The following is a 16,721-nucleotide window of genomic DNA, read 5'->3' on the forward strand; positions in this document are numbered from 1 at the left end:
AATATGAAACATGAATTAAGTGGAATATACATGAATTCTTAATAACTGTTTGGAGACAACAAATAAATGTTCTTAAAATGCTAGTCACTACCTATATCATAGTATAATCAAGTTTCCTTCATTCAAAATTGTTTTTTTGTGGTAATAAAACCCTTTTTGTCAATATGAATAAACATGAATAAGAATGAATGTTTGGACTTAGAATTTTTTTGCATACATTTCATGAATAAGAATGAATAATGAGGAATAAATTTTGGACTTAGAATATTTTTCCATTGTGTGACAAACATGAATAAGCATGAATAAAGCTGCATGATATTATGACTCAGAATTATTTGTGGCAAACGGCATAAAAATTGATAATGAAATTTGTTCTAGGACTTTTGTATGTATATTTTTACTTGATTGTTGATGCTGAATAACATACATGTACATGTACATGTATGTATTCCACAGTTATATATGATATATAACTCGATGAAATACTTTGGAAAACCAAGTGCACATGACAAAAAACTCATGAGTAGTTTGATCATTTAGTGATGAAAAACTGTGAACAAACACTTGTGCATTTTAAAACATTGTTTTTGAAAATTAAAGCAATAATAAGATACTGATGCATGGGCAGTAATTTTGGTAGAAAAAGTACTCATATTAAATTCTAACAGCTATTATCAGTACAATTCATTTGTACCCTGTCCATATAATTTCAACGTTTTGAAGGCTATGTAATATTAGCTTGGATCGTCTGTAAGTCAGGTCACCTGTTAACTGTTTAAGTACTGTTCATCTTGTCAATTTAGTGTCATTATGATCTCTAAATTCTAAAGTAGTGATTTACCGCGAAATGCATTGGCTGAGCATTGAATAGAACATTTCACCTAATTATTAGGGGAAAATCATTAAAGTATGGTATTTTTTATTTTTTATTCCTGCAAAATAAAATTAAAAAATAAGATGAAATACTAGTTGCAGCTGAATTTTACGATAGATTTCATTCACAATACTAAAATTTACAAAGAAAAACGTATATTTGAGTTAGAATAAATACATTTTAAAATATTTCTAAAACACCCATATTGAGGGGAAGTTACTCTTCGTGATTTTAAATTTCAACTAACCAAACCCTGCAAATCGGCCGTAATTGCGTGACCTGACTGGCGGCCTGTTTTGAGAAGTTTCACTGAAACGCCGTTACGGGGACGAATCAACTTCGGGCCGATAATATATGGGGCGAGATTGACACATTGACGGAAACGCACTGGCATACGTCATCAAAATACGCTGGATAAACAAAATGGAGAATCACAACGCAAATGTTTTCAGATAAGTATTTTAATTTAACCTATAATAATTATAATAATTATAAAATGCAATTTGTTTAGGCACTATTATAATACATTTAGGATTAAAATCTCAGAAAACACCAGAGAGTTTTGACAGACAATTAATGTAATGAATGTATATGTTGTTGTCACATTCATGTACAAAGAGAAACTGTAGGTTAATAATGTGGAGTCAATAACTTTAAAAAAATGCACTACCACATTCTACTTTATAATGTAGAAATTAAATTAGGTGAACAAACTTGGTGAAAACTATAATCTTCAAGGGATAAAAAAGGGGGGGGGTCTTAATTTGCGTTTAGGCTTCCAATGTAAGATACAATACATCTGCAAAATGCAATAATGTTTCTATACACCTTATCGCTATTCCCGGCTGACCCGTCTGCTTGAACTTTTGACGTCAACAACAATCACTTTTCCATTGTGGCGTCAGACATTTTGTTTTATGACGTCAAAATATTACGGGAACCTGTGTGATTTCCAGCAATGGCGGACAAATAGCGATAAGGTGTATTGAATTTATTGCTTCATAACCTCTTGAACAATTGATTCTTTGTGGATATTTTTGTACTTTTAGGGGATTAAATATGAGCTGCCAGCAATTATATGAAACAGATTTTATGCAGACAACATTTTAACACCTGTATTCAGCAATTCTAGTTGGAAGTATAGAGACAGCAAGTTTTAAATTACAGAAAGGAAGAGAAGTTTATATCTGACACATTAGTTTTAATATTATAGTTATTAAATCAGTTTTTGAGTGAGGTTTTATTAAGCTGACCATAGTCAATGTTTTTATTCTTAGGTTTTATTCCGATAACCATGCAGGCCATATTTTTTTCATGGATAGGATGTTAATGTTATTATTTATTTAAATATTTGAATATGATCAGATAAACGATTAATGTGTTTAATCCATAATGCATGGCAATTAAAGCACCAATATTGAAAAAAAAACAAAATATACTAATATTTGCATTGATTTTTTTAATGACATTCTGATAAGAATGATCTCATTTGTTTTTTCCCCACAGATCTTTGATATAAGTTAGCTCATTATCATGTCAAATGTACAATGTATGCTTATCATTAACTTTTAACATGTTTAAATTACCCACCCCAGGCCATTAAAGTCTACATTTAAGGTTTCAATTTGTGTTAAAATCATGAATTTTTATAATTTTATCTGTAAAGTCACTTTTATTGATCTACATGAATTTTAGATCCAATAGCCACCCATTTATAGTATGGATCCCAATTCCAACCTTATCAAGCAATACGGGATGCATGGTTGCATGGGTGTTTTACTATTTCAAAAAAATGTGATACATACATGTACTACAAACGGGTGGATATTGGATCAATACAGTGGCGGATCCAGAACTTTTCATAAGGAGGGGGCACTCCAGTCATGCTTCAGTGATTCCCTATATGAATTTTGATCAACCAAATTTTTCCAACGAATTCATATTTCACAGCTATCATGATTTAAAAATATTTTAAACTTAAATGTCTGTATTTGCTTTTGGTTTTCAAAAAACCTCTCAAGGACACTTATTTCAATATTCATGGTTAATCTACAATATTCAACCATTCAATATTCATGGTTATTCTAGATTATTCAACCATTCAAATGACAATATTCAAGGTTATTCTAGAATATTCATCCATTCAATATTCATGGTTATTCTAGAACATTCAACCATTCAATATTCATGAAATATTCACATTCAAGGTTATTCTAGAGTATGTATTTAGCATTCAATATTGGGATAGATATATATTTTTCATTCATGGTGATTCTAGAATATTCTATCATGCATTATTCAAAGACATCCTATTTCATATTCATGAATATTCTATAGATAATTATTCATGTTAATTCTTGGTTATTCAGTTCATACAATATTCATGTATATTCAAGCTTATTCAGTTCAAACAATATTCATGTATATTCAAGGTGCCATTTAACATTCATGAATATTCATGAATATTCATGAACTGTTACCTTGAATATTCATGAACATTCATGAATATTATTCATGAATATTCATGAATTGTTCATGAATATTCATGAATTATTCAAGGTCAGGAAAGCAGGGTAAGGTAGGATTGTGTGGTTGTATGTTTTTTTCTCCAAATTTCCTCTAGGTGGCGTCAAAGGATCAGACAGCAGGTATGTTAAGATAAGAATGTGTGTTTGTATGCCTTTTAGTCCTAGTTTCTTCTAGGTGGTGTCAAAGGATCAGATAGACAGGTATGTTAAGATAAGATTGTGTGTATATTTGTATGCCTTTTTGTCCAAGTTTCTTCTAGGCAGCGTCAAAGGATCCAACGGACAGGTATGTTAAGATAAGATTGTGTGCATGTTTGTATCCCTCTTTGTCCAAATTTTTTCTAGGTGGCGTCAAAGGATCTGACGGACAGGTATGTTAAGATAGGATTGTGTGTTTGTGTGCCTTTTTGTCCAAATTTCCTCTAGGTGGCATCAAAGGATCAGACAGCAGGTATGTTAAGATAAGATTGTGTGTTTGTATGCCTTTTTCTCCAAATTCCCTGTAGGTGGCGTCAAAGAATTAGACAGCAGGTATGTTAAGATAAGATTGTGTGTATGTTTGCATGCCTTTTTGTCATAGTTTCTTCTAGGTGGTGTCAAAGGATCCAACGGACAGGTATGTTAAGATAAGATTGTGTGTATGTTTGTATGCCTTTTTGTCCACGTTTCATCTAGGTGGCGTCAAAGGATCCAACGGAAAGGTATGTTAAGATAAGATTGTATGTTTGTATGCCTTTTTGTCCACATTTCCTCTAGGTGGCGTGTTTGTATGCCTTTTTGTCCAAATTTCCTCTAGGTGGTGTCAAGATTCGGACGGACAGGTATGTTAAGATAGGATTGTGTATTTGTATGCTTTTTTGTCCAAATTTCCTCTAGGTGGCTTCAAAGGATCGGACGGACAGGTATGTTAAGATAAGATTGTGTGTTTGTATGCCTTTTTGTCCAAATTTCCTCTAGGTGGCCTCAAAGGATCAGACAGCAGGTATATAAAGATAAGATTGAGTGTATGTTTGTATGCCTTTTTGTCCAAGTTTCTTCTATGTGGCGTCAAAGGATCCAATTGACAGGTATGTTAAGATAAGATTGTGTGCATGTTTGTATGTCTTTTTGTCCAAGTTTCCTCTAGGTGCTGTCAAAGGATCCAACGGAAAGGTATGTTAAGATAAGATTGTGTGTTTGTATGCCTGTTTGTCCAAATTTCCTCTAGGTGGTGTCAAGATTCGGACAGACAGGCATGTTAAGATAGGATTGTGTGTTTGTATGCTTTTTTGTCCAAATTTCCTCTAGGTGGCTTCAAAGGATCGGACGGACAGGTATGTTAAGATAATATTGTGTGTTTGTATGCCTTTTTGTCCAAATTTTTTCTAGGTGGTGTCAAGATTCGGACGGACAGGTATGTTAAGATAGGATTGTGTGTTTGTATGCTTTTTTGTCCAAATTTCCTCGAGGTGGCTTCAAAGGATCGGACGGACAGGTATGTTAAGATAAGATTGTGTGTTTGTATGCCTTTTTGTCCAAATTTCCTCTAGGTGGCCACAAAGGATCAGACAGCAGGTATATAAAGATAAGATTGAGTGTATGTTTGTATGCCTTTTTGTCCAAGTTTCTTCTATGTGGCGTCAAAGGATCCAGTTGACAGGTATGTTAAGATAAGATTGTGTGCATGTTTGAATGTCTTTTTGTCCAAGTTTCCTCTAGGTGCTGTCAAAGGATCCAACGGAAAGGTATGTTAAGATAAGATTGTGTGTTTGTATGCATTTTTGTCCAAATTTCCTCTAGGTGGCGTCAAAGGATCAGATGGACAGGTATGTTAAGATAAGATTGTGTTTATATGCCTTTTTGTCCAAGTTTCCTCTAGGTGGTGTCAAGGATAGGACGGACAGGTATGTTAAGATAAGATTGTGTTTGTATGCCTTTTTGTCTTAATTTCCTGTAGGTGGCGTCAAAGGATCAGACAGCAGGTATGTTAAGATAAGAATGTGTGTTTGTATGCCTTTTTGTCCAAATTTCCTCTAGGTGGCGACAAAGGATGGGACGAACAGGTATGTTAAGATAAGATTGTGTGTTTGTATGCCTTTTTGTCCAAATTTCCTCTAGGTGGCGTCAAAGGATTAGACAGCAGGTATGTTAAGATAAGATTGTGTGTTTGTATGCCTTTTTCTCCAAATTTCCTCTAGGTGGCGTCAAAGGATACGACGGACAGGTATGTTAAGATAAGATTGTGTGTTTGTATGCCTTTTTGTCCTAGTTTCTTCTAGGTGGCATCAAAGGATCGGACAGACAGGTATGTTAAGATAAGATTGTGTGTATATTTGTATGCCTTTATGTCCAAGTTTCTTCTAGGTGGTGTCAAAGGATCCAACCGACAGGTATGTTAAGATAAGATTGTGTGTTTGTATGCCTTTTTGTTTAGTTTCTTCTAGGTGGCGTCAAAGGATCGGACAGACGGGTATGTTAAGATAAGATTGTGTGTATGTTTGCATGCCTTTTTGTCATAGTTTCTTCTAGGTGGTGTCAAAGGATCCAACGGACAGGTATGTTAAGATAAGATTGTGTGTATGTTTGTATGCCTTTTTGTCCACGTTTCATCTAGGTGGCGTCAAAGGATTACACAGCAGGTATGTTAAGATAAGATTGTGTGTTTGTATGCCTTTTTGTCCAAATTTCCTCTAGGTGGTGTCAAGATTCGAACGGACAGGTATGTTAAGATAGGATTGTGTGTTTGTATGCTTTTTTGTTCAAATTTCCTCTATGTGGCTTCAAAGGATCGGACGGACAGGTATGTTAAGATAAGATTGTGTGTTTGTATGCCTTTTTGTCCAAATTTCCTCTAGGTGGCCTCAAAGGATCAGACAGCAGGTATATAAAGATAAGATTGAGTGTATGTTTGTATGCCTTTTTGTCCAAGTTTCTTCTAGGTGGCGTCAAAGGATCCAATTGACAGGTAGGTTAAGATAAGATTGTGTGCATGTTTGTATGTCTTTTTGTCCAAGTTTCCTCTAGGTGCTGTCAAAGGATCCAACGGAAAGGTATATGTTAAGATAAGATTGTGTGTTTGTATGCCTTTTTGTCCAAATTTCCTCTAGGTGGCATCAAAGGATCAGATGGACAGGTATGTTAAGATAAGATTGTGTTTATATGCCTTTTTGTCCAAGTTTCCTCTAGGTGGTGTCAAAGGATAGGACGGACAGGTATGTTAAGATAAGATTGTGTTTGTATGCCTTTTTGTCTTAATTTCCTGTAGGTGGCGTCAAAGGATGAGACAGCAGGTATGTTAAGATAAGAATGTGTGTTTGTATGCCTTTTTGTCCAAATTTCCTCTAGGTGGCGACAAAGGATGGGACGAACAGGTATGTTTAGATAAGATTGTGTTTGTATGCCTTTTTGTCCAAATTTCCTCTAGGTGGCGTCAAAGGATTAGACAGCAGGTATGTTAAGATAAGATTGTGTGTTTGTATGCCTTTTTGTCCAAGTTTCTTCTAGGTGGCATCAAAGGATCGGACGGACAGGTATGTTAAGATAAGATTGTGTGTTTGTATGCCTTTTTGTCCAAATTTCCTCTAGGTGGCGTCAAAGGATACGACGGACAGGTATGTTAAGATAAGATTGTGTGTTTGTAAGCCTTTTTGTCCTAGTTTCTTCTAGGTGGCGTCAAAGGATCGGACAGACAGGTATGTTAAGATAAGATTGTGTGTATATTTGTATGCCTTTTTGTCCAAGTTTCTTCTAGGTGGTGTCAAAGGATCCAACCGACAGGTATGTTAAGATAAGATTGTGTGTTTGTATGCCTTTTTGTTTAGTTTCTTCTAGGTGGCGTCAAAGGATCGGACAGACAGGTATGTTAAGATAAGATTGTGTGTATGTTTGTATGCCTTTTTGTCCAAGTTTCTTCTAGGTGGCTCCAAAAGATCGGAGAGACAGGTATGTTAAGATAGGATTGTGTGTTTGTATGCCTTTTTGTACAAATTTCCTCTAGGTGGCGTCAAAGGATCAGACAGACAGGTATGTTAAGATAGGATTGTGTGTATGTTTGTATGCCTTTTTGTCCAAGTTTCTTCTAGGTGGCGTCAAAGGATCAGATGGACAGGTATGTTAAGATTGTGTACATGTTTGTATGCCTTTTTGTCCTTGGTTCCTCTAGGTGCCATCAGAAGGATCCAACGGAAAGGTATGTTAAGATAAGATTGTGTGTTTGTATGCCTTTTTGACCAAATTTCCTCTAGGTGGCGTCAAAGGATAGGACGGACAGGTATGTTAAGATAAGATTGTGTGTTTGTATGCCTTTTTGTCCAAGTTTCTTCTAGGTGGCGTCAAAGGATCGGATAGACAGGTATGTTAAGATAAGATTGTGTGCATGTTTGTATGCCTTTTTGTTCAAGTTTCCTCTAGGTGCCGTCAAATGATCAGAAGGACAGGTATGTTAAGATAAGATTGTGTGCATGTTTGTATGCCTTTCTGTCTAAGTTTCCTCTAGGTGGTGTCCAAGGATCGGAAGGGTGTGTATGTTAAATTAAGATAAGATTGTGTGCATGTTTGTATGCCTTTTTGCCAGGTTCCCTCTAGGTGGCGTCCAGGATGGTGTTTTTTTTCTTTCTTTTTTCTATAGGTGTATGGTGTTTTTACCCGGTGGACATGTTGTCCACAGAGTTAAGTATATATTTTTTTTCAATTTACTAACTGTTGTCTCATAAATATTAAGAGGATTTAAGTTTGTATTACAGATTGATGAGCCCAGATGAAAGTTCAGTCCTACACCTGGAGGAAGATGGTTTCATTTTAGTTACCAGATAATGCTGATGTAAGTATTTGGTCATAACAATTGTATTTAAACTATTTAAAAAAAAAATTTAGGTAATAAAAATCAGTTTTTCCTTTGAAAGACCACTTGAAATTTCATTAAAAAATTGTCGATAATTTCTTGTTCAAATTTATTCTCTAATGAAATATAATTCTAAAATAATTATTCTATTTGTAAATAGACTGATTCCCCCAATTTAGGATTTGAAATAAAACATGCATCACATTTATTTCTAATTTAATTGTTACAACAAATAGACTTAATATTGACAATTTGGATATCTATTTACATATTTATTTACATTTTAATTGGGAAAATATGACTTTGTTTAGATTGTTTGTTCAAAATGTATTCATCAGATTGTTTTGGTTAGCCACCACATTCTGATAATTATCTGCATACCTGTACATTAATTTCAGAATTAATGATGTTATCATTAAACAGTCTTCATAATACTGCTAAAAAAGTTAAAATGAAAATGGTTAATGAATTACAGGCAAAAAGAGCAAAGACACAGAAAATTGCGTCATTGACACAGATCTGGATAAGAAGCTTTTAGGAAGGTCCAAGTTTCAGTCGAAATGACAGATGAGTAGCAACTCCATGGAAGATGTTTACTTAGATCTTCAACCAAGTCTTAGGCTTTGCCATGTAAGCAATCAAGCAAGTATATTCAAGCCAATTAATTCTGTACATTATCAGGAAAAATGTGATAAAATCTATAAGGATTATCTATAAGGCAACACACATTTTTGTTATTTTGCACATTTACAACACACAAAAAAAGATATTTATCAGTTTGATAAATGTTTTTCCACTATACACGAATAAAATTTAATGCCATGAAAAGTAAATCCTGATAGAATTTTAACTTCCAAGGGAAACTTATTGAGTACAATAAACAGCAAGAATATTTCTTCCATCAGGAGATAACTCACTACATGTATTACACAATCAGAATACAGAATAGATTAATAAAAATTTAGGCTGGCAATTTAACAAATTTGTAAAATATATAATTTGTGTCAATTTTAATTCCTTTTTAGGTTATAAAACAGTGCCAATGTTTTCATGAAGGGGAGTAAAACTTGTGGTATAAGATATCTTAAATATAAGTACGTATATAATTCCTCTATTTAAAGAAATTTTATCATCATAAAATAAGTTAACGGAAAAAACATGCACTAGGCTTAAAGTTGAAAGAGGTCAAATGGTTTTTTGTTGTTGACTAAAGGTTATAAAATTTTGAATCGATCACACTGATGTCATTGTAAAGACTTGTATGCAGGCTTTGGTTAAGCCACAAAATGAAGTACCAACAAAATTACAATTGTTCACCAAATAAGACGCTCAAAATGGCTCTATTGATGCAGGTCAGAATATGAAGTTTGAAGGAATGTCTATTTCATTTATATTGGCCAACAGCAGTCTTATAAATATAATCTAATTTATAATTTTAGTTTTTGTTCAAGAATCCAGCCAGTCCAAGTTTCAGTCCAGATGGCAGATGAGTAGCAACTCCATGGAAGATGTTAACTTAGATCTTCAACCAAGTTCGAGGCTTTGCCATGTAAGCAATCAAGCAGCTGGAATGAAGATTAATTATTACATTGATCTTCAAACAAGTCTGAAGCTTTGTCATGAAAAAAATAATGCAAGTATATTCAAGCCAATTAATTCTGTACATTATCAGGAAATATGTGATAAAGTCTATAAGGATTATCTGTAAGGCAACACACATTTTTGATATTTTGCACGTTTACAACACACAAAAATAAGATATTTATTAGTTGGATAAATGTTTTTCTGGTACATGAATAAAATTTTATACCATGAAAAGTAAATTCTGATAGAATTTTTACTTCAAGGGAGACTAGTACAATAAACAGCAAGAATATTTCTTCCATCAGGAGATAACTCACTATTACACAATCAGAATACAGAATAGATTAATAAAAATTTAGGCTGGCAATTTAACAAATTTGTAAAATATATAATTTGTGTCAATTTTAATTCCTTTTTAGGTTATAAAACAGTGCCAATGTTTTCATGAAGGGGAGTAAGACTTGTGGTATAAGACATCTTAAAAATAAGTACGTATATAATTCCTCTATTTAAACAAATTTTATCATACTGTCAATAAAAAGAAACAATCAGCTATCACTGGGCTTGAAAACTTTTGGTCAGTAAATTGTTTTAATATTTGATTTATTAGTACGGGTAATTGAAAATCTTTTTTGCTATGTCAACTTCAACTAGGTAGCGATCTTTTTCTGGTTTTATTGGTGTTTTCATAGGCGGATCCAAGCCCCCCTTTTGTTAGAAAAATTTGGTTGATTATATAGGGAATCACTGAAGCTTGACTGGAATGCCCCCCCCCCCCCCCCCCCCCCCCCCCCCCCCCCTTCCCTCCCTTATGAAAAGTTCTGGATCCACCACTGGTTTTGTAGATAAGTTAGTGTACAGGTCATATATTTAACTTTAAATTGTCATTAACACAAAATCTCCCCCTAAGCTGTCATTATAAGGCTGAGAGGGATTCTCACTCTTTGAGGTTTCAGATGTTGGAAAGAGTGTCGTATTTGTTAGTGTTGTTGGGATGTTGTCACATTGTGTTCTCTGCATCTTCTTTTACCTTAAGGAAGCTTGCTTGTCATGTTTTAAAATTTTTGTCAGATTTTCAGAATTCTCTAGTTTTATCCATTTGAATGCATTAACAAATTAAGCCTGGTGACACCCATTTTTCTTTTTATAATTCATTTACATGTATGAGCATAAGCTGTCTGTTAAAATCTTAAAAATTTTAATTATTTTTTAATAGTTTTTGAGGACTTTAACTTGTAAATAATAAAAAGTCAAGAGAGAACATTTTCCCGCCAAAATTTCAATGGCTAATATCTCGAAAACAAGCATGATGACCTATATTTTTTTTGCTCTTTTGATTCCTTTATTAATCCCCTATCAATATATTTGATATCCATTCTCAATTTTATTTTAGTGTTTTGAAAAGTTAATTATTTTGAAACTGAGAAGCCAACTCCCTTAAAATGTTGTATATCTATTTTTAAATTTTTATATATAATGTACATATAAAGTATACCAACAGTGATCAATTCCTTTTTTACTATTTTCAATGACTAAGCATTTTATTTTTCAGGCTAGCATTCCAGCTTGTACCTACAGATTGATGTTGGAAATGGCTATTAGAGTTGACTTTTAAAAGTAAGAAAGAACTAATAATTTTTATAGATTTATAAAATTTTCTATTTAAGATCATGTAAACTCCCATGTGATTTGTATAATCGTTTTGCAATTTAATATTTTCTGGAATGAACTGTCAAGTTTTAGGAAGGGAAAATTATTATTTTGAAAAGTTTTTCTGCTTTAATTGTTATTCCCAGTTTGCTATTTTTTACCTATTTCAGTTTCTTAAAATATGACAGAAAATTGAAAAGTGTATTTCTTTTTCAGATAAGTATTACTGTGGCTGAAGGATATAATGATGTGATTAATTCTCCATACTCCTTATAGAGATGTTGTGAAGGCTCTTAATATGTTGACAGCTGGGCACTCTCTTCACAAAACATCAGATTTAACACCCCATTCTGACACTGGACATGACTGCCAATTTGTATATCCTGCACTACCAAACAGACGCCTTTCTCTTGCAAGGATTTTACTGCCAGTCTGCAGAAGACCAAGAGTGACCATATTTCCCTTTGGGGTCTTTCTAACTCTACTGAACAATTTCCAATATGAACGGTTCATACAAATCTTGCATAAACAAGAGAAAGAATGTATAGTTGATAAATTATTAAATTATAAGTGTAAAGATTCTCCATTTTCAACAAGAGTGGAAGTTTTAATTAAGCATGTTAAGGTTAGTGTATTTTGTTTTGAATTTTCACTCAACTTTCTTTTTCTCTCTACCATTAAATGCTATGGATTTTTTTACTTGTGGCTCAACAGATAAAATGGTTCTTATTAAGTTAACATTTACATTGGTTAAGAATGGAGAATCTAAAAATAACAAAAATATTGTAAATTATTTAAGTATGGCAATCATTTTTTATGGTTTTATATGGAAATCAAAAATATTATGGTCAAAATTGGTGTAATTATACATTCAAGAGATTACATGTAGCAATATGTATGTAATCCTTATTTACTACCAGTCACAGACATTTCTTGACTAAAAATCAAGCTTATTGCTACAGGTACTCGACTCAGTTGTAATTGATCATAAGTTTAACATTGTGAAGGGGAGGTAATTCACCTATGTAATGCCTCATACTAGAAGTTTCTTTAGTGCACAGTTTACCAATATAACTTAGACATTCTCTTCTGTAATTTGAGCAGTATGTTTAACAAAGCATCCATTAAACTTTTCATGCATTGAGTTATGCTAAGCATTTTTGGCTGAATTTTTGAGAAGTCCAAAAAACAGGAGAATATTGATGAAACACCTTACTTTCAGGGAATGTAAAATAATAGTTTCTGTAAAACAATAATTTGTGTACAATATGTACTTAATGTAATGATAAATTTTGTATATTATTGAATTACAGACCACCTTAACATATAATTGTCCATATTTTGAGTTAGAGCCGATAGACTTTTCTATAATTTTGATATAATTTGTCCCACAAGTAGTGCACTACACCTTAAAAAATTTCAAAACAAGTGTAATTTATTTTATTTGTGTTTATTGTCTACAGTAAAAGAAATGCACATTAAAATAACTGTTCTTGGGCCTAAGAGATGAGTTCAGTAACTGTAGATTCAGCAAATTCCCTGATCAGTAAATGTAGATTCTGCAAATTTCCTGATAAGGAGCTATGTACATCAAAATTGAGTTAGTTGAATTCCATCTTAAAGAGTTAACTTTAAGTCTGTAAAAAAAACACTTTTCAAAGATAAATGTACCAGTTTCCTTTCATATGAAACTTTTTCTTCTTCTGTAGGATAGTTTATAGTGGTTCAAATATATGCCTGTTGAGAATAAAATTACATGCAAGTTTTTGGAATTTCCACTGAAAAATGAAAATAAAATTTGCATTAAAGAAACTAGCCCCTTACTAAAAGAGACACTTAAATTTGGCAAAAACTTTACATAATGCAGGCATTTATTCTTGGTACTCATATGTAAATCATGTCACAAGTCAAAATGATTTAGAAATTGTTAACCAAAAAAAGGATAAAAATAATAGGCTAATATACAAACAAAATTTAGAAAACTCCTATGAAAATTTATAAAATGATAAAATATTAAATTTACAAGAGAATAGCAATCTCCAACTTTTTAAAAAAAATAAAGAAAAGCTATAACTTTGAACCATACCTACTTTCTCAAAATTTTGAATATAGACAACTAATTCAACTAATTTGTAAATTTCGAATAAGTGACCACCGTTTATTAATAAAAACTAGTAGATACAGGAAAATTCCCAGAGATTTAAGACTATGTACACATTGTGATGTACTACATCATGAGTTTCATTTCTTTTTTATGCCCCACCTACGATAGAAGAGGGGCATTATGTTTTCTGGTCTGTGCGTCTGTTCGTTTGTTCGTCCGTCTGTGTGTTCGTTCGCTTCAGGTTAAAGTTTTTGGTCAAGGTAGTTTTTGATGAAGTTGAAGTCCAATCAACTTCAAACTTAGTACACATGTTCCCCATGATATGATCTTTTAATTTTAATGCCAAATTATAGTTTTGACCCCAATTTCATGGTCCACTGAACATAGAAAATGATAGTGCGAAATTCAGGTTAAAGTTTTTGGTCAAGGTAGTTTTTAATGAAGTTAAAGTTACATCAACTTGAAACTTAGTACACATGTTCCCTATGATATGATATTTCTAATTTTTATTCCAAATTTAAAGTTTTTATCCAATTTCACGGTCCACTGAACATAGAAAATGATAGTGCGAGTGGGGCATCCGTGTACTATGGACACATTCTTGTTTAAATGTAAAATAAATGAACAATTAAGAAAAGAATTTTTAAAGGAAAAAATAAATATAATAACTTAAATGATATAGATAAATTAAAACATATCCTCAATCCTGAAACAAAACAGGACACTTGCAAATTAGGCTCCTTTTAAAAAAAAGTCACTAAGACTGAGGGCAGGGAGTCCTTAACATGATTTAAAAAAATCTCTTGTTGTATATTGATTTAAAGAAAGACAAGGATTATAGTTCAAAGTGTCTGCATTGTTAATTTTCGTTGCTTTATATATGTAAACTGTATATTATGTATCATGTTTTAAGCCATTGGCCAATATGGGCGTAAAGTGCTTTTCAATAAAGGTTAAAGATTAAAGTACCCTGTTGGAAAAAAAGTTCAATGCAAGAGTCTTATTGCACTTAGACTTTTTGTATCATATATTGTCAATTAAGCATAGAAATAACCAAAAAGAAACAAATTTCTCTTCTCTATAGCTTCTATATGCAATTTTATATGTAAATATGTGTTACAGCCTAAATTGACCTCAACTTATTTTTAGTCTTGCATCGTCTTTGACCATTTCCTAACTGTGTGGTATGCTATCGCAACTTTTCCATCCTGAAAGAATTATTTATGGCAAAATTGCTTCACAAATTTTAATTTGATGGACAAAATTACAATTTTTTAGAAGCACCCCCCCCCCCCCCCCCCCCCCCCAAATACTCTTTTAATTTCATTTTGTGTAATGCATAAAATAACAAGCCCCCTATTAATATAAGGTGAAATGGGATAATATCAACTTGGTTATCAGAATTTGTGATTATCTCCCCTTATTAATTATTAAAAAGAACTTGTGCCAGTGTAGGAATTTTGCTGGAAATATTTCGTTGTAAAGGAGGGATTTTAATACAATTTGAAGTAGTAAGCTGGAATCTGAAAGCACATTTTTTTATGTATGAAATTAAGAAAGTTCGCTTGTCATGTTTTGGGATATTTGTCAGGATTAAAACTAAAGAATAGTACAAAATTCCCAAGTGATAATGTGTTCTTCACAATTTGTCACCATAAGAAGAAATTACAAATAGAGAGTTAAAGTAGGTATGACATTAAACTGGATTAAGAATGTTAAATAAAATATGTTTTGCAAATTTGGACGACAATTAATTGCAATTATGTACCATTTCAACAATAGAAGTAGTATAGACTTGCAAATCTGTACCATTATAACACTGGAAGTAGTATGGTTGTCTGAGCGAAGCCAATTGGAAGCACGTACCTCTTAGTGAAGCTAATTGGGAGCACACCCTCTGTCTTGTTGCGAAGCTAGTTGGAAGTAGTACATATATACCTCTGTCTGCAAAAGCTAATTAGAAGCAGTACCCCTGGCAGAGCGGTCCCAATTAGAGGCATGTAACTCTGAGGGAAGCCAATTGGAAGCAGTACCTCTGCAAAATTTGATTAAAAATTATTCAACCAATTTTATTTAACATTCTTTTTAAAGTTTACTTTCATACCAACTCTCATTTTCTATTTATAATTACTCCCCTTGTTGACATTGTGACGTGCAAATTATCACTCCACCATTTAGTAGACCATTCTAATAAATTACTACAACACACACTCAAGTATTGTTATAAGAGTAAAATATTTTATTAATTTTAGTTTCTGCTCCTTTAAACAATTACTTACTTTAACTTTTTGATAGCTAAGGTTCCTCAAGATCTATAGAGAGGCTGATATAAGTTTGCTATCAAGGGCATAGGATACAGTAACAGGGGAGGTAATGATGTCGCTAATGTCAAATGTTACTTTTAGCCATGTCAAATAGTTACATATCAGGAAAAGACCCATTTTTTTTACTGATTTAACATGAAAATGAATTCATGGACCCTCTTTTTAAAAATTACATTAGGCTTGAATATGTCTAAAGATTATTTATGCCAATTTGAAGAAATCACCGATGGAATTTTCTAAATAAGATAAATATACAGCCAATAATTATGTTTTTTTTTACTAGAATCATGTGCTAATTTGAAGAAATCACCAGTGATATATTTTAAATTAGATAAATATGCATCTAAAAATGATGTTTTTTTTACTGAAATCGTGAAAATATAATAAAAATGAATTCTTTCAAAAGAATTGTTTCACAAATTGTACTTAAAACACACTTAATATGTAGAGATGCTATTCAAGTATTATTTTTTTTTTAATTTCAAAACTCCACTTGTGTTTGTCTTTATTAACTAAAAAGAAAGTATGTCTTTCCATTTGATGGAAATATCCAAGAAACCGAAATGTCTAGTATAAAATGTCTGAAATTTGACCACTCATCTATAAAAGCAAATTAAGGTACCTGTATTATTACATGTTTAAATTGAATAAGTGAATAAATAACTTGCATTTGTAAGCAAGCTGTGTTTTTTTATTTTCAATAAATTTTATTTTAAAAATGTAAAATACAATAAATTTTTTTTTTCAGATTAAATTGTCAGAGGATGGGGCAGAATAATCGGTTATTTATAAGAACAGACTTTAATTTATATTTGTGGTCTTGAAAAATCATGATATC

At 32.5% G+C, this 16,721-nt stretch overlaps 2 long non-coding RNA genes across 3 annotated transcripts; both read left to right on the forward strand.

Moving 5' to 3' along the window:
• The first annotated feature begins 3,479 nt into the window (after positions 1-3,479).
• Positions 3,480-9,833, forward strand: LOC139519570 (uncharacterized). Of its 2 annotated transcripts, XR_011663626.1 has the most exons (5): positions 3,480-5,524; positions 5,687-8,200; positions 8,697-8,851; positions 9,247-9,315; positions 9,661-9,833. It is a non-coding gene; the product is annotated as an uncharacterized lncRNA (long non-coding RNA). The 2 variants fall into 2 exon arrangements; XR_011663625.1 differs by having other exon boundaries at positions 3,480-8,200.
• Positions 9,834-9,947: 114 nt separating this feature from the next.
• On the forward strand, positions 9,948-14,848 carry LOC139519571 (uncharacterized). The gene is made up of 3 exons (XR_011663627.1): positions 9,948-10,293; positions 11,358-11,422; positions 11,672-14,848. It is a non-coding gene; the product is annotated as an uncharacterized lncRNA (long non-coding RNA).
• Positions 14,849-16,721: the final 1,873 nt, after the last annotated feature.

Source organism: Mytilus edulis, chromosome 4 (assembly GCF_963676685.1).
Source record: "Mytilus edulis chromosome 4, xbMytEdul2.2, whole genome shotgun sequence".
Classification (NCBI taxonomy): domain Eukaryota; kingdom Metazoa; phylum Mollusca; class Bivalvia; order Mytilida; family Mytilidae; genus Mytilus; species Mytilus edulis.